Raw genomic sequence first — 27083 nt, forward strand, 5'->3', positions numbered from 1 at the left:
GCGCAGAAGCCCAGGCTATGGAGGTACATTAAAGCTATTGGAGCCAAATTATCTGTTGCCTCCTACAATCTTAATTTTTTCCATATTTTTCATTGACTCGGCAACAATTATGCATACATGTTTGGCTGTTTTAATTATTCGTTTACCAGGTTTGTTCCGTGTTCCTTCTCCAAAAGGTTCAGAGCCACTGAGACATGATTGCAAACAGCTTTCCTTCTAGGCATTGAACACTGCATTGTTTGCTTGGCTTCAGCTGTAGGAAGAAACTCTGTCATGTGTCTTCTGATGATGACATGCATTTCAAAGAAATCAGTGCCTTCTTAATCATCATAGCGCTTACTGAAAACAGCGGGCTGCTAAATTGCAAGAGGAGTACTCATGCTTTACTGATGGTGTGCTGTTGGTTTTATACAGTATCAAATTGTGTCTTCCTTATGGCAACCTTGATAGCATTTTTAAGGTATGCAAGATGCTCAGTAAGTTTTCATGGCCAAGCAGGGATTTGAACCTACATTTTCTGAGACTTAGTCCAACATTTGTATATATAGAACACTACACTGTCTACCCAAGAATGGGGAACTTCTTTTCGCTTTATCACCAAATTCAGTTTCACACAGTTGTGGGAGGGAGGGAATTACATTCCACTGGTGAGTTGGGTCCAAAGGCAAAAATGTTGGACCCCAAATACCGGCATGGTTGAGTTTAAAGTTCTTACTTTACTTAGAGTTCTTAGAAGACATTTCGACTTTTCAGAAAGTGGAAAAAAACATGTACAAAAGCTGAGAAACTGTCAAGGGAAAGAGGTGTCTGTCGCACTCCGGAAAAATGCAGAAAACCAGACTTGAGACTCCAAGAGGGTTGAATGAGATCCTGTGGTCTGAGGTCCCCTCCCCCCCCCCCCATTCCTCTATTTTACACCTTGAAAGAAGCTGATAAGAAAATAAAACAGGGGTTATCCTACTTCACTCCTGCAGGTGCACTGGCTTTCTGGTAGCACAAAGAACTTGGTGAGTTGCATGACTAAATAGGGATTTGAACCCAGAATTCTTTTATCCAAGGCACAGAGGATTGTGCTAGCTGGGGATTTTAGAATCCTAATCCAAAAACTAACTTTTCAGAGCCCTGTCTTACAGGTGATGTCTCAGCCAGCAATTCTAATGCATTTTAAAGGGTCCTGTGATTTATCAGTTTTTTTTTTTAAAAAAATCTTTCTAAAACTGAAGGAATGGAAAGGGGGGCAAAAGCCTTCTGCTCGTAGGAGTACAGAGTATTTGGGGTTGAATCAATAGATACATCTGGTTTTTATCTCTCTTAGAAAAATGTGAACAAAAATTGTGTAATCTTGGAATATTTTCTGTTGAGTGGAATCTCGCTGCTTAATGGAAAATTAAACCACCACCCCTTCTTTTTCTTCCCAAGTTCAAATAAATACAGTGTAAACAAGGAACAGAGTAAATCCAGACAACTGTGCTGCATTTAATTACACCAGAAGCTGACAAATGCTTTAAGTTGAGTTAAGAGGCTTTAAGGTTACTTGGGTGCAAGAGTGTCTGGTCTGTTCCCCAAAATGGGGGTGTTGCAGGTTCAGTGTTTCCTGGCTGCCGAGACACAACTTTCTTTCCTTTACCCACAAAAAAACTTCCTCGCTCATCTCCTAATGGAAGCTCCTCCATTTAATTAAATAGAATATCCATGTGCTCAGACAATATTGTTTATTCTTTTGTTTGCTACACGTGTGTCACATTATTCTTCCAATCACCTCAAGTCTGCATGCATGGCTTCAGAGGTGTACTGTGTCCTGGGAGCCCCACATAACCAGTTACCCCCTACAAGGTGGGGGCTGCTTGCCTCTCCACGTATGGGTGCACACTAGGGATGAGATCTGTACTATAGTGAGGCCAGCATTACTCCAGAATGTGCAGCATATCTGTGTTTTTACAGTTTCCCCTGCTGCTGAAGACGGGACTTTTCTGGGCTGAGATGACTTTCAGTCTATCCAGCATTAACCAATAATTGGTTAATGTTGGATAGATTTCAATGAGAATTCAAAGAGAGCCCCGCCTCTCTGCTCAGTTCTTTTTCCATCTCCAAGAATCTGTTGAAAGCAGTCATGTTTGTCAGTTTGCTGTTTATCCGTTCAATTGTAAGTAACGAAACATTTTATTCTTTCTCCTAGTAGTGTCTCAGAGTAAGTTACTGAGAACTTACGGTAAGTGCCTGTTAAGGAGAGAAGGGGCCGACTACTCCGGGGAACTTGAGGCTATTCTGCTCCGTGAACCCCTGCCCTTCTGCTCTGCAGCTAGACGAGTTTAACCAACATTTGAAAACAAGCAGTTCATTGTTACAGGTACAGTTTGGCTGCTAGCTAAATGGGACCAGGAAGAAATTCTAGCCTCTTGTGATTTTTGCCTGTGCCCCGCATTGTTATTTCTTTAAAATACTTTAAAAATAATGGTAATACTAATAATGGAAGCCTATCACATTTTATTTGGCCCTCACTTAAGAGTTCTCTGCAATAATCACTGTGTTATCTTCACCTGTATATAAGTACTGTAGTTCCTTATGCATTGACTCTGGGTCTTTACAAGTAAAGGGGGATCACAGGTGGCAAACACCATGCCCAACCCAGATTGTTTTCAAGAGAGAATGAAAAACCCTTCTTGTGTGATTAGGCAAAGGATAAAAGGGGCCATGCATGTGAAGCAAGCTTCCTTTTCTCAACACTGCCGGTATCTTGCGAAAAAGAGAGCGAGTTTCCATATCTCTATAAAAATATATTTATACTCCCAGTGTGGGTGCAGCCCATATACTTCCTCACAGAATAGACATTTTAAGAATGCTCCCTTCTTACAAGATACTAAAAATGTAGATAATGTGATCAAAGGTTGAGGATTATAGCTTGGATTCCCATAGCTTTAGTAGTTATATGGCAAATGGGATTTTAACAGCTAAGGCTTGTCATGCAGCAACCAGGAGGAAAGCTGCATCTGCTCAAATTCCCTCTTTCATGACCTTAAAACATAACAGAAAGAGGAAAAACAATTCTTGCAGCCACCCTAAATGTTAAGAAATGTATTGTTTCATAAGCAGGATAGATTGTCTTGCCTTTAAGGTGTTATAGTCTGTTGTCTTTGCTGCAGCATAGTAAGACGACTGTATCTTTAGAAGGTAAACTAGACCAGTGGTTCTTAACCTTTGTTACTCAGGTGTTTTTGAACTGCAACTCCCAGAAACCTCAGCCAACAGAGCTGATGGTGAAGGCTTCTGGGAGTTGCAGTCCAAAAACATCTGAGTAACAAAGGTTAAGAACCAGTGAACTAGACTAACCCAGCCGTCCTAATGTAAGAAAGAAGATACATAACTCAGCTAGTGCATCTTCCACTATATGTGCATTTCGTGGGATGGCACTCGGGGTTATAGGTTTCCTTATTACAACACAGTCATAGATTCAAAGTTATGATAATAGTGGCATTCATTGTTATTCTGGGATTTATCCACTGCAGTTGTGTGTTTAGCTGGAGGTGGTTGCTGTGAAACATGTGGACTGGGGTTTTGGAGTGAGGAATTAAGGACTCATTTCCAATAAATCTTTCTCCAAGATATTGTGCTTGTGTCCTCCTTTGCCTTTTGTTATCACCTTGCTGTGAGAGCTGTCCTAAAGACCAAGATACTGCTTGTTTTACATGGAGCTCACATTTTTTCCTCATTTGTTCACTGTGAGGTTGTGCATTTTAACAAGTAAAAGAAAAATCCAGATGGCCAGTGCATTCTTTGGAAAGGTATTATGATCATACGATTAATACAGTCTATGATCATCTTCTTTGTTCTTGTAGAATAAATTCTGTCTTGCCAACTGGCAGCGTCGACGTATAGGAAAAATATTTTCGTTTTCATCCCTTCTTCTTGGAAAGATTAATTTAAATGCAAAACCTAGCAAAACTTTCACATGCACACACAAAAAAACCCCCACAATCAGATGAAAAAACTGTTCTATTCATTCTTCTGTGTCTACTCAGAGCAAAACTACTCAGTACATACAGTTGGTGATTATAAAAGGGGATTTCTTAAGTGATCAGAATGTTTGATTGTCACAGCAAGAGATTTTCAGTTAACTTATTAGCTTGCTTTGTTTTGCGACTGGTCTCTGGATGTAAACATGGGCTTTGTTAACAAATGTGGTTGGTCAGTTGTGAAGGTCTTCTTCAATCACATCTCTAGAATACTAATAATTTCCAGCTTCCAGTAACAAGTTCTTGGCCTAGAAGGTTCTGTGACTGGAAAAGGTCCTGGGTTTACTGACTGCAGTTTTCTATTAGGTTTGAACTGGGAAACTATGATTGTCAAGATTGGTTGAAACCTGTCTTGAATCTGGAGCCACAGAAGAAAGATGTTTTCAGCTCCTTATGTATTTTGCTCCTGGTCACCAGAGCTTGCTGGTTCTCATATATTACTGACTGAAAAAATCTTCAAGCACAGTATATAGATTAGTGAAATATCAACAGTAGAAATGGGCACAAACCATACTTTGGTGGTTCAGCCCAGTTCAGAGCAGCCCCTGCACAGCTGTTCCACTGGCACTGTGTGCTTCTCTCCCCTGCCTCCTCTGCGTGTTTGCCCACTCACTGGCTGCAGTGTTTCCTTCCCCTGCCTCCTCTGTGTGCTTGCCTACTCACTGCCTGCAGGGCCTCCTCTGCATGATTATCCATTTAGATGAGGGAAGCCTGCAGAAACACTGGTGAGTGGACAGTTGTGTGGAAAAGGCTGCACCAAACTGGGCCAAACCACCAGTGCAGTTCATGCCCATCTGTAGTTAAATGATTGATGAGACATACCAGCATTAGACTCTAGTTTGGATATCTTGGCTTAATGAGAAAGATGCGTCCGAAACAGGCGATTCTCTCTCTCTTTGTACCTTATGTGGGATGGGTTGGATTCATACTGGAACCACTCACTGTGGTTTGTAATACCTGTGACATTTAAGCTATAGGGACTTTGCTTATTTTGTTCTTGCAAGTCAGAATTAACAATCTCAAAAGCCTTATTGGCCAAGATGAGAGTTTTGTGCATTTTTCACCTCTGAGTACTTTAGAGGTGGACTGTGTTTTGCATAAAACCTCCACATTGGCCAGCATCTTACTGGTCTTCATGTGAGTTGCTTTGGCTATGTTAGTTGTGGCTAATCGATGAATTTCCATGGCATGTCTCAGGTGCAAGCCTGGTTACATACCCAACTATAAACCAAGATGCACTACAAACTGGATTAATTGACTGCCAGTAGCTGTGAGAATCTAATAGGATTCCAGCCATTTTGTGCAAAAAAAAATCACTGTATTTTCTGCAAAATGCAAGTTTCCTTTTACATAAATACAAGGTTTTAGTATAAAATGCAGTGTTCTTCATGCAGAGCACAGTTTTACTTTCCTTCTTTTTTATTGTAATGATGACAGCCTTTTTGCTATCATGCAGGAACAAAAAATCTTGCAGTAGTGGACTACTATTTCAAGGATGTGTGTTGATTTGAATCATCTTTTTTGTTGGAGAATATTTGTTGTATCTTTAATAAAACAACTACGCAACTGACTGGACTCAGAACCAGTTTTCCTTAATTTGCCCCCATCTGTTTTCTTTACAACTTATTTTGTTCTTTAAGCACACTACCTTGATAAAAACATGAGATATTATGCCCTTTGTTACAAAGTAGCAGTAATTCCACTAGATTGGGGGAAATCTGGAAATTGCAAAATGGGGGGAAAGTCCTGAGAAACATCTGAAGAAAGCAAATTCGGAAGAAGAAAGTTTCACATGTATCGGATCGAAATGTGTGAGGATCAAGGAAATGACAAGTAATAAGTCATTTCATACATCTGTCAACTCTCTGAGTTCAAAATGCAAAATTTAATATTACAGTATATCCATGTGTAGTATGATATTCTGTATGTCCACAACTAATACAGGGATTAAAATAAACCATAAATAAGTATTTTAATGTGATACAGATGTAAACTCCTTCCCGTACACTTGTACTGTCAAAAGAAAAGTACAGTGTGCCCCATGGAGAGTTTTTTATTACATGTCTTTCCCAAGCAAATTGTTTCCCAGAATTTCAGATGTTTTCTACAATATCTGAAATCCAGCAGTAAATTGCAATTACAATATGCGCATTGAATCAATAGAATTTACATAGGTGTTGACTCACCAAATCTCCACTGATTTAATGGACTCATTCTAGCATCAACATATTGCTGGATTTCAGCCATTGAGCCTTACTTCTGAGCAACCATACAAAGAACTATAAATAGCTGAGTCAAATAAAATTAAAATAAAAGTTAACTGTTACCATCAGCCTGGCTGGGTATAATTCAGGCAGATTTTCTTCTGACTCTTGAGATAACACAGCCACATTTTGATCCCAAGGCAGGACCTTACTACAGATTCTGCCAGTTGTCTTAGCAGAAAATAGCTGCTATGGCAATATTTTGACAATAAAGCAGCAGCAGTTGGGATCGAAAGAGACTGGATACTCATAAATCATCTTGATGTTGCATGCACGTAGTAAGAGGCAGCAGAATATGCTTTATTGTTCTGCTATCGGTCCTTAATCTGGGCCTGTTTTCATAAAGAATTTGGTTTAGAAAAAGATTGTGAATCCTGATCTAGGTTATGCTTGTGCAGTAAACAAGATGTGATATTTTTTTCTTCTTTCTGAGGAGAGAGCAAGACATTTTTCCGGCTATTTTAGGCTTTTTCATGACACCCCCCCCCCCGGCACACATTTTGTAAGGTGCTAGGATCAGCTGGCTCAGTGGACTGTGGAGGTTTATTTATTTATTTATTTATTTATTTATTTATTTATTTATTTATTTATTTATTTGTTTGTTTGTTTATTTGTTTGTTTATTTATTTATTTATTTATTTATTTATTTATTTATTTATTTATTTATTTATTTATTTATTTATTTATTTATTGGACTTATATACCGCCCCATAGCACTACAAGCACTCTCCGGGCGGTTTACAATTTTTAATTATACAGGCTACACATTGCCCCCCCAGCAAGCTGGGTACTCATTTTACTGACCTCGGAAGGATGGAAGGCTGAGTCAACCTTGAGCCGGCTACCTGGGATTTGAACCCCAGGTCGTGAGCACAGTTTTAGCTGCAGTACAGCGTTTTAACCACTGCGCCACGAGGTTGGGAGTTCAATTCCCCACTGTGCCTCCTGTGAGCCTGTGTATCCTTGGGCAAACTGCACATTTCCAGGGCACCCCCAGAAGAAGGGAAGGGCAAACCACCTCTGAGGATTCCCTACCTAGAAAACCCTGAATAGGGTCGCCATCTGTTAGAATTGACTTGGCATTACATTATTATTATGAGCACAACTCCTCTTGTTCAGACAAGCCGCACAACTCCTCTTGCTCTTGTGGCTGTTGATGTTGCTCAGTGTCCACTGTATTTTTCCAGAGAGAGAGGGAGGGAGCATCAGTAGGAGCTGGTGGCAAGAAACCGTGAACCATACTTGCTTCCCTTCCCTCCCTACTTAGCATGTTCATCCGTACTCTGTCCTCCTATTCCTACCTCTTCTCTTCAAAATGCCATTGTGTACCATTTCTGTGGTTCTGTGAGGCTATTCTCTTAAAATGAACATGGCAAACACAACTAACTTTGCAGGATTTGAAATTTTAAATCAGGTAACCAATGTAACAGCAACCATAATAAAAGCATTGCCCAAAGCGAATACTACATAAGTATACTGTACGTTACCCATATTCCACATACAAGAAGGTGCCAGAGCAGGAGTTGCAGGGGGAAAGAGGAGAAAAGTGAAAACAATGAAAAACAGGGTGGAATCCTATGAATTCTTTTTAATCCCAAAAAATTAGGGAACAAATCTCAGGACATCATCTATAAGAACATAAGAAGAGCCCTGCTGGATCAGGCAAGGGCACATCTAGTCCAGCTCCCTGTATCTCACAGTGCCCCCCCCCCAGATGCCTCTGGGAGCACATAAGACAACTAGAGACCTGTGTCCTGATGTCCCTCCCCTGCATCTGGCATTTGGAGGTACCTTCCTTTGAAGCCTGGAGATTGTACATCCCCATCGTCACTTGTAACCTGCGATGGACTTCTCCTCCAGGATTCTGTCCAATCCCTTTTTAAAGGCATCTAGACTAGATGCCATCACCACATCCTGTGGCAAGGAGTTCCCCAAACTAACAACACGCTGGATAAAGAAATATTTTCTTTTGTCTGTTCTCTCTCTCGCAACACTCAATGTGAGTGGATGTCCCCTGCATAATTTTATACATCTCAGTCATGTCCCTCCTCAGGCACCTTTTCTCTAGACTAAAAAGGCCCAAACGTTGTCACTTTTCCTCATAAGGGAGGTGCCCCAGCCTGGTCATCATTTTAGTCACTCTCTTCTGCACCTTTTCCAGTTCCACTATGTCTTTTTTGAGGTATGGCGATCAGAACTGTATGCAGTACTCCAGGTGCAGCCTTACCAGCGTTTTGTACAATGGCTTTAAAATGTTGGCTGTTTTATTTTCAATCCCCTTTTTAATGATACCCATAAATCTTAGGAAATGATCATTCCTCATCACTAGTCTTCTAATGTACAAAGATCTGAGGCACAAAGACACAGAACTACAAAATATATAGACCTAAAATAAAATATACAAAAATACAAATACACAATAACAGTACAGTATATAAGTATTTGCCTTTCTAGTGTCCCTTTTGCAGATATGTTTTAAAATTCAATTACCTAATTCAAGATGATAAGATACTGTTCCCAGTGGAATAGGAACTTCTTTCCTCATCAGCTTTTTTTTCTAAAAGAGAACTTCATAAGCACCTGCCTAAAATTTTTTCCATCTCCTGGAATAAACCAGATAATATTGGCCTGTTTTCACCTTAACCCTTAGCTGAGAATTATCTCTCCAGAGATGCATTTCCTTCAAATCTTCTGTGTCTGAACGGTCAACATGCAAGTAAAGCCTCTTGTTTATGTCCTGATGACCAGTCATCAAACAAAAGTAAGCCAGTTTTCAACTAGGAGAATTGTAGAAACCTCAGACCAGGATAACCAGACATTATTTATTCTTATAAAAGCTCTGCTTTTAGTTGTGAAATATGGTTTCACACTTAAGACTATGAAACAATTTACCATGGAGTCAAGACTGAATTATCTTTTTTCCAGGATGTCAAATAGTGATAATTTACCTTTCCCCTTCACTCTTTTCTTAGTTGGTGTGAAAAACTGTAGTGTCTTTGTTGTGTTATTATTTATTTTCCTTGTATTCCTTAGAATGCTTCCCATTCTAAGGAGAGAAACTGAAAGTTAAAGTATCTTTGTAAATGAAAAAGTCTAGCCTCTATTCAGAGACTGAAGTACAGTATATGTTTTCAATATTTTAAACCAATGGGGATAAAAAAATCAATGATTTTTTAAAGAATCAAATGGATTTAAAACACGATTTATATTTTAAAAATTATAATTTTAACTTAAATAATCAGAAATGTTTTTTTTTAATTTAAATTGTAATCCACCATGTAAAACAGTATAGAAAGAATGAAGTTTAAGTTAATTGTATATTTTGGGAAGAAAGGTCATGAGGTTAAGATGCTGGGGGGAAGTTATGTTAGATACATGGAGGGATTGGATAAATTTATGATGTAATTGTAATGTTTGTAATGAGAGGAGCTTTTGATATTGACTTATTGTAAAATACAATAGTTCCACGCCCTACCAATGGTATTTGTATGATTACATTGAATCCCCTTTAAATTAAAGCAGTCAGTTGCCAAATGGAAAGCAGATGAACAGTGTTTAATAGGTAAGGGATGATAATCACACACATCATTGAGGGAGGGGATTTTCAAAACAATGCACAAGATTAAAAATCACAAAGTGTGTATGGGAAAATGCCACTATTAAAATAGACTTCCAACATTACTTCACTTATATTTATTACAGTAATGTGCAAGAGAAAATAGTATTTCTTTGTAACCCAACCATCATTGAACTGTTATTCAACTGGCTTCATTATGGGGTTATACAAAGTGAAGCAATTGAATGGTGTGCCATCTCTCACTCCCCCCCCCCAAGTGTGCACTAAGAACATTATGTTAAAACATGTTTCAAGCATTCACCTAAAATATAAGTTATGTATGCTACAAAAACACTTGCTGATGAGCCATGAATGGTTGACATTCCCTGTTCCATAAGCCCTTGGTGGTAAACTCTTGTTTTGCCTCTGTGTATTATATGTAGCTGTGCTCTATAGTTGCTGATCTAAAACGTTAAAAAAATTGCATGATCTTGCTTAGAACTTACAGTTACATGCTTCCTCCTCAAAGTTCAGAACAACGTGTGTGTCTCCTGTCTGGCACCAGACCAGCAAGTACAGTATTACTTTTGGACAACAGCTTCCAGAATCCCCTAATCAGTATGGCCAGTTATTGTAGCCCAAACAAAACAAAACCGAACCACTCCTAAGCATTGCCCCAGAACTTCTCAGTTAGCACAGTGAAAAGACATGATGATTTTTTGATTGTCTCAATAAAACCTGGCAAGGGACCACATGCTGGGATGTACTATTGAGACCTGATGGTCAGGATAATTCACTGTTGCGAGTGTGCCTAGATCATACCTACAGTTTTGTTCCCTGGGTAGGGTTTGGAGGCAAAATAATCAGACAGTGAGTGAGGCAGCGAAAGTAATTTATTATCCACCAGTGTGATGGTAACTCCTGTAGGATGGGAGTACAAAAAGAATCAATCAATCAATCAATCAGTCAGTCAATCAAAGGAATATTGACACAAATTTTATAGTATCTTTTGAGCAAGGAGGTATGGGGGTGGGTGTTAGCAACTAATCCCACCAATCAGCAAGTTACATTTCTCATGCACGTACACAGGACAATGGAATAGTTTATAGCAACTATTGCAAGTTACTTTCCTAAAGATACGGCTGGTCTGAACAGGATCGACAGTGGGCAGCCTGTCTGTTACACAATTCAGTAGTGAGGAGACTGGCTGGACTGGTTAGGCCAAAGGGTTACATTTCACAAGGGCAATAAAGTACAGAAGCAAGTAATTGACTCAATTACGTTGCTAACTGGACTTGGCTGAAATAGTTTAGTCAGTCTGGTTTGTGAGCTATGGGCTATAATAACTGATAAAGAAAGTTACAAAGGAGCTTTCACTTCCCAAAACAACAGCATTATATTAAAATTTCTTTAAAACTCACTTTATAGCATGAGCATGCAAAGTGCAGACCTGGGGCCACCTGGGACCTCCCAAGATTGTTTTGTGGGTTCTAGCCCATTGCAGATCCCAACCAAATTTTTTTTAAAAATAAAGGGGAATTGCTAGTCCTGGAAGCCTACCGCACTGGTTCTTAACCTTTGTTACTCAGATGTTTTTGGACTGCAACTCCCAGAAGCCTTCACCATCAGCTCTGCTGGCTGAGGTTTCTGGAAGTTGCAGTTCAAAAACACCTGACTAACAAAGGTTAAGAACCACGAATGGCAATTCATATTGTAAATTGGAACAGGCTACATTATTTTAAACCAGAAAAACACTCAGTATTCAAAATGGTTGAAAGATTGCTATTGCTTTGTATGGTTTGGTTTGGTTTGGTTTGGTTTGAACGGGAGCGGGAGGCTAGGTACAAGTATTGGACACATAGAAGCCACTACTCTTCCTTTACAGGAACCAAGGATCAGAGCTAGAAACAAGCTTTGCTAGTCAGTTTGGGATAAGACAGAATTATCTGAGACAGTGTAAAGTCATTCTCCACTTTGCCAAGCACTATCTTACTAAAGCATACCCTGGAATTCTCAAAAGCTTCACAATTTGGAAAACAGACAAAAACAGAGGAACCATTTAAAAAATTCATATGGAATAAAAAAGTTTATATACCAACTGAGAGATTTGGTATTTTGAAAATGTGACTTTCTGAAGTGCGGATTCTTTCACTGTGAGGCAATCTACCATAATTACCTGTCACTCTTTGCCCTGAGCTCACCTCTGATACTACATCCATTTTCAATTATCTTCTTAAGACAAGCCATCAGTTACAAGGGGGATCACCACATACCTTCCAGGTGCAGCATACACACCTTGATTTGTGAGGAGTTAAAAATAGCCGAGAAGTCTGGCCCTCTGCCCGACTTTGGGCAGAGGGGGAGGATTCTGTTCAGCTTAGTCTTCCTTCAGCATGTTTTCCTTGGAGTTTTCCATTTTGCAGACTGTCAGGTTTTTTTGACATGCAGTTGCTGAAAGAAAAGAAACATGCTCCTTTTGAGTTATGGACTTTGGGTCTATTTGTTTAATTATTGGTTTCACATTGTGTTAGCTCTACTCTGAACGGTGCTTCCCTCTGCATCCAAACAATGTTGCAACATAATTCTGGAATGGTGTTATTCTGTTTATATATACAGTATATAGAAAGAGCTGATTAACTAAGCACCCCAAGGAGATTGCAAATGCCTGTATGTGGATCATAGCAAGGTCCTGTCTTTCAAAATAAGAGAATTCTTTATTGCTCATTTATACATTGGCTTGTAGTGATTTTCTCTGCAAGCTCCTGAAATCTAGCTTTTAAACTCTGTATAAAGGCCAGTGGTTAATCCCAAATGTCTAGGATCAGTTATCTTTAAATTTAGCACTTTTATCTAACTTACTGTTAGAATTTCCAAATAATTTTTGATTTAAAGGTGGAATAGGAATTTTGTTTTAAAATTATGCGGGCATATGTATGCATGCATTAGATTGTCAGAACCCTGTTAAAAAAGCACATATGTGCAGTAATGATTGGACAAACGATTTCCACCAGCCTTGATAACTGACATGCAACTGGACATGCACAAGTTATGAAATTGTTTACCAACAGGCATTCCAGCAAAGAAGGGAGCCATTTGTACAGTTACAATTGTGCACACATTTTTTTCCAGCAGAATTCTTTCCAATGTTGATGATCTTTTCCTATTTTGCAGACTATTTGCAATTATGTCACTTATCTTAAAAGGTGTTTTCAATCTCAAACTCCTTAAATTCATCCTTTTTTTATTATTAACTTTTCTTTTTCAAGCCAATAACACAAATCACCCCTGTTCGTTTGTTACATTCCTGTGAGTCCACCCCCACCTTCTTTAACCTTGTACTTCCTCTTTTGTTTCTTGTCTTTGTGTCTTTTCTGTTCCTCATTAATTCTGGATTGCATTACCACTTAATAATCTTTTGTCTGATCTTCTTCCTTTACTTAACAGATACCTTAAGGCTGCAGTCTTAGACACACTTCGCTAGGGATTAATCACCCTGAACATAGCAGAATATATTTCAGGGGACATGAACAGACATTTATTTCACCTTGACTGCCGGTTTGCATTGTTTATTTATTTTTTTCCTCCAGTTCTTTTTCCTTGCTTTGCTGGTATGTTATAATCTTATAATACCTGCCATCTGTATCTACTGTGATTGGAAAATTATTGCTTCCTTTGCTTGGGAAGTGGAACTCTCAGTTTAGATGGAGTGTACTGACAGCTTGATCTCTGAAAATTGGTCTTCTCTGTGTCATTGTGGGGGTGGAAACATTCTAAATTTTGTAATGAAAAATATCTGGGGGGGGGGGAATGAATTTAGAAGAACGTATTTCAAAATGTTTCCATTGTCATTGCTTTTGGAGCCAGATGGGCACTTCTGTTAGGGAACAGTGCTTCCAGAGGGGGCAGCTGGAAAAAAGAGAAACAGAAGCAGGAGGTGGTTGTCCCCTGTCTGTGCAATTTGCCTTCTCAGCTATGGCTCCATGCTCATGTTTGTGAAGATAAATAAAACTCTGAGAATCTGCAGGGAAGAGGGAAGGGTGCAACCCTTTTGGGTAGGGTGACTGCAGGGAAGTAAAGTGAGAGAAAGGTAAAGGTAAAAGTTCCCTTTGACATTTTAGTCAGTCGTGTTCAACTCTAGGGGGAGATGCTCATCCCCGTTTCCAAGCCATAGAGCCAGCGTTTGTCCGAAGACAGTCTCCGTTGTCACGTGGCCAGCGCGACTAGACATGGAATGCTGTTTACCTTTCCACCAAGGTGGTACCTACTTATCTACTTGCATTTTTGCATGCTTTTGAACTGCTAGGTTGGCGGGAGCTGGGACAAAGCGACGGGAGCTCACTTCGTCGCGTGGATTTGATCTTATACCTGCTGGTCTTCTGATCTTGCAGCACAGAGACTTCGGCGGTTTAGCCCGCAGCGCCACCACGTTCCTAATTGCTTAGGGTGAGAGAAAGAAAGGATGCAAAGTGAGAGAAAGAAAGGATGCAAATATCCCTTTTTGCTTCTCCAAGTCATCCACTTTCAAAGCTGATTTTCACCATGAATAGAAGGAGACCACAGTGGTTTAGTACATAGACATTAATATCAGTCCTCACCACCCTCCCTTATAATGCAGGATGCTCAGTTGAATCGTCTGTGGTACTGATGTCAAGACTCAAGGTTCAAGACCCAAGGGAGTGGGTAAGCAGATGGAAACCATTGGAGCACTTGCTTTGCATGGGAAAAGTCCTAGGTGGAATTCTGGTATCTTCAAACAGGGCTGGGAAAGGCTTCTGTCTGAAATCTTGGAAAGCTACAGCCACTTCAAATAATACTGGGCTACTGTAACCGTCCTTGCTGGCTTGTACTTTTTTTTAGACTGCCTAATTATGACAGTTCTCAGTGTGGTGTACAAGATGAGAGAAATGTAAAGAATAAACAATGAAACAATAAAAACAATACATAATAAAATCAAGACAAAATAAGCAGCAGTGACTTTAAAAAAATGCTGGAACACATTTTTAAAAAAAGCAAGACCAAAAGTTGGAAACAGAAGCATATAAAATATTAAAAGCACCAGATCCAATTCTTAAAATTCATGGAAGACAAAAAAGGAATTTACTGAGTGTCTAACATTCTCCAATAAAATAGGTACCAGGCACGGCTCTTCCAGGGAGGGCATCCCACCGGGTGCCACCGCTGAAGAGTCTGCTTTTCCTTTATGCCCCAACTTTGGCTCATTTAGGATCTGGGTACGTAGATGGGAGGAAAAAGCAGGTAGGTGGACTGATGGCCAGACTTGTTATAATGGAGTTTCTAGCACATAAATTATGGTTGGGAAAGAGGGTTTGGAGGAAAGAGAGGGACAAATTGTTAGGAGGTTATTCATCTGCAGTCTTGGTTTCTGGAGAGGCAGGTGACTAAGAGAGTTACTCTGTAGGCTTCACGGAACAGACAGATTATACAGTAAGGAGACAAATGAAGTTAAAGTGAGAGATAGCACATGTTAAATGTTTAAACCAGTGGTTCTTAACCTTTTTGAAAGAAATTCCCCCTTGAGCCATTGAGGAAGTTATTATCGCTCCCCCTCCCCGCGGTGATGATATCTTTCTTATTTATTTATTTATTTATTTATTTATTTATTTATTTATTTGTTTGTTTGTTTGTTTGTTTGTTTGTTTGTTTGTTTAAGACACTTAAATCCAATGACCCCTGAAAACAAAATTCAATTACAAGAAAATGAAATGCCCCCAAAAAGTAACATTTAATGATTTAGTTGCAAGCGAATTTTAAGACACAAAAAGAAATGTAAAAAGGTCATAAAAGCAAACTGCAATGCAGGAACTAAAAATTTCACGACAAAAACTCTGAAACTAAATTAAGATTGGAGGAAAATATATATTCATGCACACTGTAAAAAGGCTGCAGCCATCTTCACAGGTCTGGCTTGCTCCAGCGCCCCCTTACCGCCCCCCTTCTGCTCCAGCGCCCCCACGCCGCCCCTTTTCGTTCTACCGCCCCCTTGAAAAATAAAATCGCCCCCTGGGGGGCATTATCGCCCACGTTAAGAACCACTGGTTTAAACAGGCCTTGCACAGCCTTATCCCTGATTAATTTTGGTTTTGATTATTGATGTCCTATTATTTTTGGAACAATTAGCTCTGTACTGCCACCATCTTGTATCTTTTGTATCAGCTATTTTTATATATATAGTACAAATTTGCTTCTGTTTTTTCTGATTTTTTTATTATGGAAATTGCATTCTAAGTGTATGTTAATGTATTATAAATTGTAAACATTTAAAAATGAGGAAGGAAGGAAGGAAGGAAGGAAGGAAGGAAGGAAGGAAGGAAGGAAGGAAGGAAGGAAGGAAGGAAGGAAGGAAGGAAGGAAGGAAGGAAGGAAGGAAGGAAGGAAGGAAGGAAGGAAGGAAGGAAGGAAGGAAGTGTTCTGAAGATGGCAGGCAGTAGTGGCAGGTGGCTCGAATCTTCGGGTTCTAGTCTAGAGGCCCAAATCCTCGGGGTGGGATGGGGCAAGCAACTCAAGTGTGTGGTTTTGCTGAAGCTCAACCTGGCTATAGAGCCAGAGACTGGGAGTTTGATTCCCACTTTGTGTCCTAGGAGAAAAGCCAATCTGTGTAGACTTGAACAAGCTGCACAGTCCTAGGATGCCCCCAGAAGAAGGGAATGATAGACCACTTTTGAATGTTCTCTACCTCGAAAACCCTGGAAAGAGTCACCATAAATCAAAATTTTACTTCTTGGCACACAATTATTATTATTATTTAAGTTGGTTATTAATGAGTTAACAGAGACTTACAAATTGTTGGTATTTACATATCAGTTGGGTCTTGGGAGGGGGGAATGAGGTTATAGATTATAAATTGAAACAGTGGTTGAAATCCTGGAGCTTTCTGTAGTGAAATTACTTTAGGTCCATCAAATCAGTGGGGATTTGATAACTCCTCCATAAGTTTCTTTGATTCCAAGGACTTACTGTGCTAAGCAACAGGATTTCAGCCAGTACAGTCATTATATATGTTCTACTCGGAAGTAAATCTTGGTGCGTTCATGAGGATTTACTCCCAAATGACAGTAAAGACAACTCCAGACTCCCATTGTAGTTAAGCTATTCCCTAGACACATATTCTGGTTTTCTGTTTGTTACATAGTCTTACTTGATGATTCTGTGTGTCTTCAAGTTGCTTCAGATTTAATGGCAACCCTATGAATATGTGACTTCTTTATTATGTAACCTTACAAAATTGTGCATGACTCCTAATTAGTGGTATTATACAATAGTTCAAGAGTGGGGAAAACCACAAATATGCCCTTGGGTAGTATTTAGTGTAGTGCTTGATTCATGAAAGCAGCCATGTGTATGCACAATATTAACTGTGTTCTTCCCCTGCCAATTGTTCCGTCTTCTTCTTATGCCATTTTGTTTTTATATCATTGAGAAATTTAATTTAGAAATTACTTGCTTGTAAAACCTAAAGAGTTGGCAGAGTCGTAGGACTGGATAAATCTAATCTTATGTGGAAAAAGAATATCGCTCTTTGATTTTGTCCTTTTTCTAGAATAAAGCATGATGATGTAAATGTTTTACTATTTGTTCTAAAAGTGAAAATATTGTCCTTAATAATAACTTTATTTCTTTGAGTGCAACAGAGTTCGTGCTCATATAGTGGGATTTCCCCACTTCTCTCCATCCCTGTCTGTGTGCCCTACTGATAGAGAGGAAGTTGATCCCTTTGAATGAACTGAAGAAACCTTAGAATCCAAGGGCTGCATCAATTCTAGACCAAACTAGAAACAATATGTTAATATTAGAAGGAATGAAATTCCTGTTGGCCAACAAATTCCATTCATTTGAATGAGCATACTCTTGGTCACAATAATGTTGGATTTAATCTCAAGCCACTATTTGTAATAGAATCTCTTGTACTTGGTTGTGTCTCATCTGTATTATTGCTAGTCATGTCCCCCTTACTACTTTTGCTATAGTCATAGTTCCATATGGTTAGCTCAGGAGTGTCATCCTATCCCAATGAATACTTTGATTTTGGAAACTAAGCAGGGTTGTGTATGGTTAGTATTTGGATGGGAGACTACCATGGAATAGTAAAGATCTCCAGATAAGAAAGAATCCAACTGTCAGAGTTCACAATACTAAGCTAGTTCACAATACTAGGACCAATGGTCTGACTCAGTGGCCAAAATCCAGTTGCTTAGTGTAGTAAATCACACTAGAGTAGGTCCACTCAGTCACTGGGGATTAATTGAGTCAACCCTTTCATAAGTTCAGTTGACTCAAATGGGCCTATTCTAAGTGCAGTTTCCAAATGAACCTAAAGTAAGCTTCAATTAGAGTAGGCCCATTTGAAATGATGGAACATACAGAGATCTTGACTCATTAAATTCTCACTGACTCATTGGGCCCACTCTAGTGCAATTTACTGCACTAAGCAACAGGATTTTGGCTGTACAAGGCAGCTTCTTCTTACCTGTATCGATCTTTCTTCCTAACATGCAGGCAGTTTGCCTTTAGAAACTGTTTTTTAATACAGTGGAGTATTAGTTAAGGAATTAAGCTCATACAGTCGGAAAGGAGCCCAAAGCTACTCATGCAGTGTAGGGAGACAAGGGTTTGCATGATATATGAGCTGGGTGATTAGAAGAAATCTAATTCCATGATCCATTTATCAACATGGAGTGTTAGGGAAGTATGGTGAGATTTTGGATTTCCATTTTCAGTGGATGATATGATGGAATTCTTGAGGAATTTGATCTTTATGAATTCCAATATGAACTGTTATGATCTTGGAGTAATGTGTGAATCATACCTATTCAACCAGCAATATGTCAGATTTTACATAGGGTTAAAGGCTGATATGTCACCGCCTTCAGCCTCCCTTTACTTTCCTGAACAATTTATCCCCAGATTGGGTTACCCAGTGTGATGCAATGCATAGAGTGATGGACCAGAACTCAGGAGCCCAGGGTTTGAATCCTGACTCAGCCATTGAAACTAACTCGTAAATATCTCACTTATTAGTGTCACTATAAATTGGTTCCAACTTGACAGCACATAGTTATTTGTTTGTTTGTTTGTTTGTTTGTTTGTTTGTTTATTTATTTATTTATTTATTTATTTATTTATTTATTTATTTATTTATTTATTTATTTATTTATTTGATTTTTACACCGCCCCTCTAGACAGCGTCTACTCAGGGTGGCTTGCATAAGTTAAAACACGTTAAAATAGCATATAAAATGCAATTATACAATTAATTCTAAGCAACAGATTTCCAAGATGGCAATACTCAAAAGAAGAAAAAGAAAAAGAAAGAGAAAATCACTTAATTGACTGGGGGGAAGGCCTGTTTAAATAACCAAGTTTTTAATTGGCTTTTGAAAACACCCAGCGATGGTGCCAGCCGAATTTCAGCAGGGAGTGTGTTCCTCAGCCGAGGGGCGACCGCCGAGAAGGCCCCGTTTCTAGTTACATAAAGTAACAATGGTGAATATCAAGAGTAAGGATCATGAAAATGTCAATCAAAAATGTCATCTTTTTTTCCCCTGGTGACTTGATGACTTAACTATGTGTAAAGTGATTCATGTAATCCCAGGTTTTTAAGTATGATCCCCTTTGGGTTGGGTTGTTCTCCCCCCCCCCATGTTTTATTACTCTGTACAGTAAGGTGTTAGAAGAAATACTGGGCAATTTTTATTGAGCAGAACCTTCACCTTGATACACCTCAGTGACAATTTACATGGAGTTCTTCACTCTTTTTAATAGTGGCAAGGGGAATTTCAAGTGCCTCTCAAATTGCCATTAAGGTCCATTTAGGAGTCTTAATTGGAGCTTTGGGGCTTATAATGTTAATTCCAAAGCTTAGAATTTCTAAAGGATTTCATGGTAAAAGATTAAATAAATCCGTCCTTCATTGTGATGAGCAGGTTTCTTTCCAAGACATCATAGGGACTTTTGAAAGCTTAATTAGGAATTTTTAAATAACTTTTTTAATGCAATGCATTTAATTTCTGCTGCATTTACTCGTGAGGTGTTCAGAGTTTCTGTTGGCTTTTTCGCCATCTATTTACACTTTCTGTTTGTCTTGAATATTTGGAATCTTTATCAGATTAGCATTAGGTATCTAATCTATTTTTCTAGCTAAAACCAGAAAAATACATTCAAGTTCCATACTTTCAAAATAATCACAGTCTACATATCAAAGCTTTAAAAAGTGATCAACTAAAATGATTCAAGCAGTTCAGAATTTACACTGAAACCAACAAAGCCATTATCATTAAACGTAAATCTAATATTGCCATTCAACACAGATCAAATATAAGCAAGGGGCTTATATTTTCGAAAAAGAGATTCAAGTTTATTACAGTGGTGCCTCGCATAGCGATGTTAATTAGTTCCAAAAAAAACATCGCTATGTGAAACCATCGCTATGCGAAACACCATTTCCCATAGGAATGCATTGGAAACCGGTTAATCCGTTCCAATTGGAACGGATTGCCGTCGTTAAGTGAAAAAACCCATAGGAAACATCGCTAAGCGAAACAATGTATCCTCCATTGGAATGTATTGAAGCTGACTCAATACATTTTAATGGCTTTGCGAAGTCAATTTTTGCAATTTTAAATGTGTCATACAAGGGTCAAAAATGGTTTTAAATGCTTGGATTAGCTTCTGCACCCTCTAAAACGGATGCAAAAGTTAATTTGGCTTTGATCTGACTTTTCATTAATTTATGGTGAATTTTTTCCCCCCAACTTTTGACAGCTGTCAAAATCTGACAGCTCCATTATTTCCTATGGGGGAAGAAAAAATTCACAAAAAATTAATGAAGACTCAGCAACTGTTCTAAATTCTTGGGTTCGTTAGAGGACCCCCTAAGTTGTGTGCAAACCTGATTTGGCTTTGATCTGAACTTTCGTTAATTTTGTGTAAATTGTTTTCTCCCCCATAGGAAAGCATGGAGCTGTCAGATTTTGACAGGTCCATTGGTTCCTGTGGGCCAAAAAAAAAAATTCACAAAAAATTAACGAAAAGTCAGATCAAAGCCAAATCAGTTTTGCACATGACTTAAGGGGTCCTCTAACGAATCCAAGCATTTAGAACTGTTTTTGACCCTTCTAAGACACTTTTTTAATTGGAAAAAAAAACATCGTTAAGTGAAGCAGGGGACCTAAAATCGCATTCGTTATGCGAAGCATGGTCCCAAACTTCGCTAAGCGAAAATCGCCCATAGGAAACATCGTTATGCGATGCATATTATTTTCTAAAAAAACACATCGTTATGCGGATTCATCGCTAAACGAGGCAATCGTTAAGCGAGGCACCACTGTACTTCTTTATGACTTTTTAAAAATCTCCAGCAATACTGGGAGCCATTCAAGGTGAAATCTAAAACCCGCTGACCCTTATTTTGAGACTTGCATTTTCTACCTCAGTATTGTTTTACAAAGCAAAACTACTATACTACTTCACTTTAATATAAGTTCCCCAGCACCACCACCATGTTATGTATCATCACACCTCAGGAAGAGATACTTTATCGCAATAGCTATCATGATTGTGCCTTTTTATTGGCCTAATAGAGGTGTCACTACAAAACAGAAACTGGATGCTGTAAATAGAAATGTGTTTATACTTTAGTCTGAAATTGGGAAGTTCTTTTTAGAAAATACTGTAATTAATTACAGACATAGTTCCAGCCTCCAAGTTACCATTATGACTGTTTTTGTAGGTAATTCTTAACTTTCCTGTTTCTCAAATGTAATCAGAGCAAGTACTTAGCTTAACAAATGTGCCCCATGCACAATGCCACAGGCTTGTGTTACAAAGCACATTGTCCTCATTCACCTCCTCATTCATCACCTAATCCATGTAAAGGATCAAGAGGCAACAACATGAGGTAGAGTGTGAGTTAGCACTCAGATCATGGGATATCTAGACTCTGAAACGAGGCGGGGGGGGGGAAGAAACTTTACATTCATTTCAAATACATTCATTTCAAATACATTCATTTCAAATACACTATTGGAGGCGAGCTTTGCAGCTGCCAGAAAGATGTACAAGTGGGTCCTAGATCAAACCAAGTCTGAACTACCACTGGGGGCAAAAATGTTGAAACTGAGGTTGTCGTACTTTGGTCCACATCATGAGATGACAGGATATTCTGGAAAAGACAGTATTGCTTGTGGAAGGTAGCAGGGGAAAAAAAAGAAGACTAACTATAAGATGCACTGACTCCCTAAAGAAAGCCACAGTCTTGAATTTACAAGGTCAGCTGAGGAGATCACTCATTTATAGAGTCACCATACTTCGGAGGGGACTTGACAGCATGTAATAACCAAAATGCTTAATGTACAGCTGTGTCTTTCAAAGCACAGCAATGGATGGAATGTGACCACAGACACGATGGAGGTGGCTTCTTTACCACTTACCGTTCTGATCTGCAGTCATGGTTGCTATGCATTGCTCCTGTCCGCACATTTTCCCCAGTAGAATCTGAGAGCCTTTTGCTAGAAGAACCTGCAGATTTTATTTTATTTATTTTATTTATTTATTTATTTATTTAATTTATATGCCGCCCACACTACCCAAAGGTCATGAGTGTTAGGTAAAAAGCTCTGTTGTGTATTGGAGCTCCAGAAATCAATGTACAGCTCTCTAAGGGTGTGACCATACAGTGAGGAAAGTGCAAATTCACTCACATTCTCTCGCTATGAAATTCCACTGTGGAATTGGGGCCTGTTTGATTTAAGTGGCCACACTTACATGGAACTGCTTGCTTGCAGTTCTACTTACAGCCCTGCAGGTAATACTGTCAAAAAAACTGTGTTAACAAGCCATTATGGCTCCTTCCTCTCTCAGTTATCTCTTGTTAGCTTTAAATAAAACTGTTGCCATCCAAGCTTTGCTGTGCCTGGTTAAAAGACAAAACAAAACAAGAGTGTTGCATGGAGGAGAAGCTTTAAAGAGACTTCAAAGAGAGGTTTTGTCAGTGACAGCATGTGTTCATCCTCTGAGGTAAGAGATGAGGAGGAAGGTGATTTGTGTCTCTGTGCTTGCACAGCTCATCCTCCCTTTCTGCATTGGTTCAAGCAATCAGGCTGAACTATGTGAAAGGATCCATATTTTAATAAGTAGAAGCCTCTCTGGTGGAGTGGAAAACTGTGGATTGGGCAGGGGAGTTTCCAGGCTGATTACATTTTCCATTGCATTATGTGATCAATGGGGGAAAAAATACGAATCAGCCTATCCCAAATCCATAGTATTTCCCACATTTTTCTTTGCTAATGTGGTTACTCCAGAAGTATGAGCACCTACTTAGAAATCTATTTAGAGATGTCCACCTGGACATCCAGAGGTAGTCATCACCTGGTGATGTCAAATGCTGTGTTATTCATTCATAATGGCCAACGTTCTTAGTAGAGAAAACCTCCAGGGATGCACTGCAGCAGGTGATGTCCAACTGTCAACCGACTTTTAATTGTTTCGCCTTCATCTAGGAGGCTGGATAGCTCAGTGCATTGGAGCTGTTGTTGCTTAGTCGTTTAGTTGTGTCCGACTCTTCGTGACCCCATGGACCAGAGCACGCCAGGCCCTCCTGTCCTCCACTGCCTCCCGGAGTCTGGCCAAATTCATGTTGGTAGCTTCGATGATACTGTCCAACATTGGACAGTGGAGTACCTAACAGCAAAGCCAAGGTCTAGGAGCCCAGTTCACTGCAGGAAAAGAGGCAGCCTATGCTGCTTTGGGCAAGCTGCATGTTCTCAGAATGCCAGAAGAAGTACTTTACATACAGGAAACCCTGGAATGCTTGCCATAGGTCAGAGCTGACTAGACAGAATATTAATCTGGAGATTTCTAGATCCACCTATGATACTCTGAACACACAAAGGGATGTAGCTGATATGGTCCTTCCCAGTTGAGAGTTAGTGTATCTCTGAGTACCACTTTGCTCATGGATGCAAGAGCCTCTGTAAAAAGAACAGATGAGGATGTCCTGAACACAGTTTTACAAGACCCGCTCCTTGCCAACTCCCATTACTAGCCAGGTTCTTAAGTGTTGCACACATTCCACTTTCCCTCTTACACTCCACATGTTACATTACATTCTCACCCTCTCCTCAGAAAAAGAATTAAAGCCATGTGAGAATTCAAACTCCTGCTGCCATAAGACCTCTTCAGAGATTTATAAGAGAAAAACTGATACAAAAGGAAAGTGTTAGTGCTGATCCACTATCTAGAAGATAAAACAGGACACTATGTCCAGCAGAACATTAAATCTTAACAGATGATGTGCAGCTTATGGAAAACTTAGTGATAGAACTGGTTGAGAACACCTAGGGCAGTGTTTAGTGGAAGGATTTCATATATTTTTTAAAGAAATTTCTGTAAAAAAAACCCACCCTATTCTGCTCCCAGACAAGGTGATCGCAGCAGCAGCATAAGCTGAGGCACATGTAATGATAGGCAGAAGTCTAACAGACGTGACTGTAGACAGTCAGGTAAGCTAGACATGGGAGATCCAAGACCAATGTCAAGAAAACTTCAAAAGTCAAGCCAGTAGTTCCCACGAGCAAACAATGAAAGTCCAAGAAGTGTAGTCAACCCACTCTAAAGAGTCCTTATAATTCAGGGAGTCAGCAAGAACAGTCAGGATATGTGGCAGGAAAGAACAAGAACCAGAAGAGACTTTCTCCAGCAAACAGACAGTCTGAAGCTGAGGTTTATTCAGCTCTCGGCTACAGCTCTCGGCCTTTCTGAGTTCAACTGCAGGCATTTGGCCAGCTGTTAACAAAACTCTATTCACTGTGCAGTGGTTTTCATACTAGGGTCCCCAGATGTTGTTGGACTCCAAGAAGCCTTCACCACTTGTTCTGCTAGCCAGGATTTCTGAGAGTTGCAGTCCGAGAACATCTGGGGACCGCAGTTTGAGAACCACTGGTGTAGGGAATAGAGGGATGGACTAGAACTCTGGAGACCAGGAGGATTTGAACCCCAACTTGGCCATGGAAACTCACTGGGGGAGTGAAACGGGTAAAAGCAGTCCTTAAATATCTCACTTACCTTGAAAGCCCTATTAAGGTCACTATAAGTCTGTTCTGACTTGATGGCAGAGAACACACACACACACACAATGGAGCTCAGCCACAGGCATTTGGCCTGCTGGTCTCTCTGGGTGGAGGAGTTTTATCCCCAAGGATAAACCTTTTGCTCCCAAGGAAACATGTTCTTCTCTCAAGGACTCATTTCCTTCAGTTGTATATTTTGTTTGCAAGCCTCTATCCAGGCTTGTATCTTCTACCTGCACTTTTCCCTTAGGCTCAGAGGGATCTGGCCCCAGAGCTATGCTGATTTGACTTCTGGCCCCCAGCTCCCTGAAAGTTCAGGATCAGCATTGAGAGGCAGTCACCTAGGGCAGTGGTTCCCAACCCTTAGTAACCCAAGTGTTCATGGATTTCAGCTCCCAGAAATCTTGGCCAGCACAGCACTACAATTCTCAGAAGCCTTCACCACCAGCTGTGATGGTCGGGGTTTCCAAGAACACCTGGGTTATCCAAGGTTGGGAGCCGCTGGGGGTTTGGTCTCCTGGATGCCAACTTCAAGGGACTCTGGCTTATCATTGGAAGATTCATCTGGCAAAACTGTAACACCTTCCTTCACCAATTCCTATCTAGCAGACATTGAGAGCCTCATTTTCCAGGAAAGCAGTGATGGAACTGACAGACCAGATTTGGAGCAAGGGCATAATCAGCATCTTCTTTGGAGCAGTCTTCCAGACCACATGCTCTTAAGTCCGCTATATATTGGGGGCAGCCTCTATGCCAACTGAAATCCAGGAGACAAGAGATACCACACTCTTCCTCCCTTTTTACTTCTGGTGGTGGGTGGAATGTCAGAGCCTAGAAAGGAGAGAGTGAAGACCTCTGGAAGAGGCAATTGAAAGTGGAGGCAGCCAGGTTGATTTGGGCTACTATGGGGAATGAGCCAACAAAGAAAGCATCCAGCTTCTGAATGGGTAAAGGAAGCTTCTCAGTAAGACCGTATAACGTTTCCCTCATGTCAAGGATGAGCCTGGTTGGTAGAGTTTTGTTTGCAACATTCTGGTCTGCAGAATGTTTCTAGATCTCTGTCTTGATTCAGATATTTTTGCAATACACAGAAGACTTGGGCCACAGTTGGGGCTGTGAAGGCAGCAGAGGAAAACTGGGGGCAATAGCAGTAGCTTGCCAGAGAAGGGAGATGATGCACAGAGGAATGCTGGGGATTTTTGCAACGTACAACTTGGCTAAGAGCAGCGAGCCCCATCCACTTGTCCTATTGAAAGCTGACATGACTTCTCAGGTGGCTCTGGTACAATTTGTCTGCTTGTCTGAGCAGAGGTAAGGGTCTGAGGAATAGTAAGCTTGTACATCCCGTTATGGGTGGGATTTGGTTTCATAGGTTTCAGAGGTCTCAGGCATTAGTTTTGGCTCATTTTCATCTGTTAAGCAATCACAAAAATGTTGATGGAAGATACTGCTTTAAAAAATACCATATTTTTTGCTCCATAAGACGCACCTCTCCATAAGACGCACCAAATTTTTAGGAGAAGAAAACAGGAAAATAAAAATCTGTTTTCTTCTAAAAATTTGGTGAGCCTTATGGAGAGGTCCGTCTTATGGAACACACCCTAGGACCCTTTGGAGGCTCACCCTGTCCCCCCGGGGGCCAGAGGGGGTGAAATCGCCACCTTCAAGGACTCTTCTGAAGCTTCCCAAGTCTCAAAAGAGTCCCAGAAGATGGCGATTTCACCCCCTATGGCCTGGCAGGGAGAGCAGGGTGAGCCTCCAAAGGGTCCTAGGGTCTGTTCCAGGACCCTTGCGAGGCTCCCCCCACCCCCACGGGGAGGTGAAATCGCCAGCTTCCAGGACCTTTTCTGAGGCTTAAAAGGCTCAGAAAAGGTCCTAGAAGCTGGCGATTTCACTCCTGCTGGCCCCATGAGGGGTGGGGGGAGCCTCGCAAGGGTCCTGGAATGCTCACTCAGACCCTTGCGAGGCTCCCCCCATGGGGCCAGTGGGGGCGAAATCGCCAGCTTCTCTCCATAAGACGCACGGACTTTCCTCCCCACTTTTTTTGGGGGGGAAGTGCGTCTTATGGAGGAAAAAATACGGTAAATCTAGTACTAATCACAATGGCCCTTTGTGATCAAGATTTTCATCTTGCTTATCTTGACGAAGCATTGCTTTAGATTTGGTACAG

General features: G+C 40.2%; 1 protein-coding gene and 1 long non-coding RNA gene across 2 annotated transcripts in view; both read left to right on the plus strand.

The window, feature by feature from the left end:
* CCBE1 (collagen and calcium binding EGF domains 1) overlaps positions 1-27083 on the plus strand; it is a 184730-nt gene that overhangs the window by 47375 nt on the left and 110272 nt on the right. The window lies entirely within an intron of this gene.
* Positions 21722-24918, plus strand: LOC144586649 (uncharacterized). The gene is made up of 2 exons (XR_013541578.1): positions 21722-21967; positions 22945-24918. It is a non-coding gene; the product is annotated as an uncharacterized LOC144586649 (long non-coding RNA).

Source organism: Pogona vitticeps, chromosome 2, assembly GCF_051106095.1.
Source record: "Pogona vitticeps strain Pit_001003342236 chromosome 2, PviZW2.1, whole genome shotgun sequence".
Lineage (NCBI taxonomy): Eukaryota > Metazoa > Chordata > Lepidosauria > Squamata > Agamidae > Pogona > Pogona vitticeps.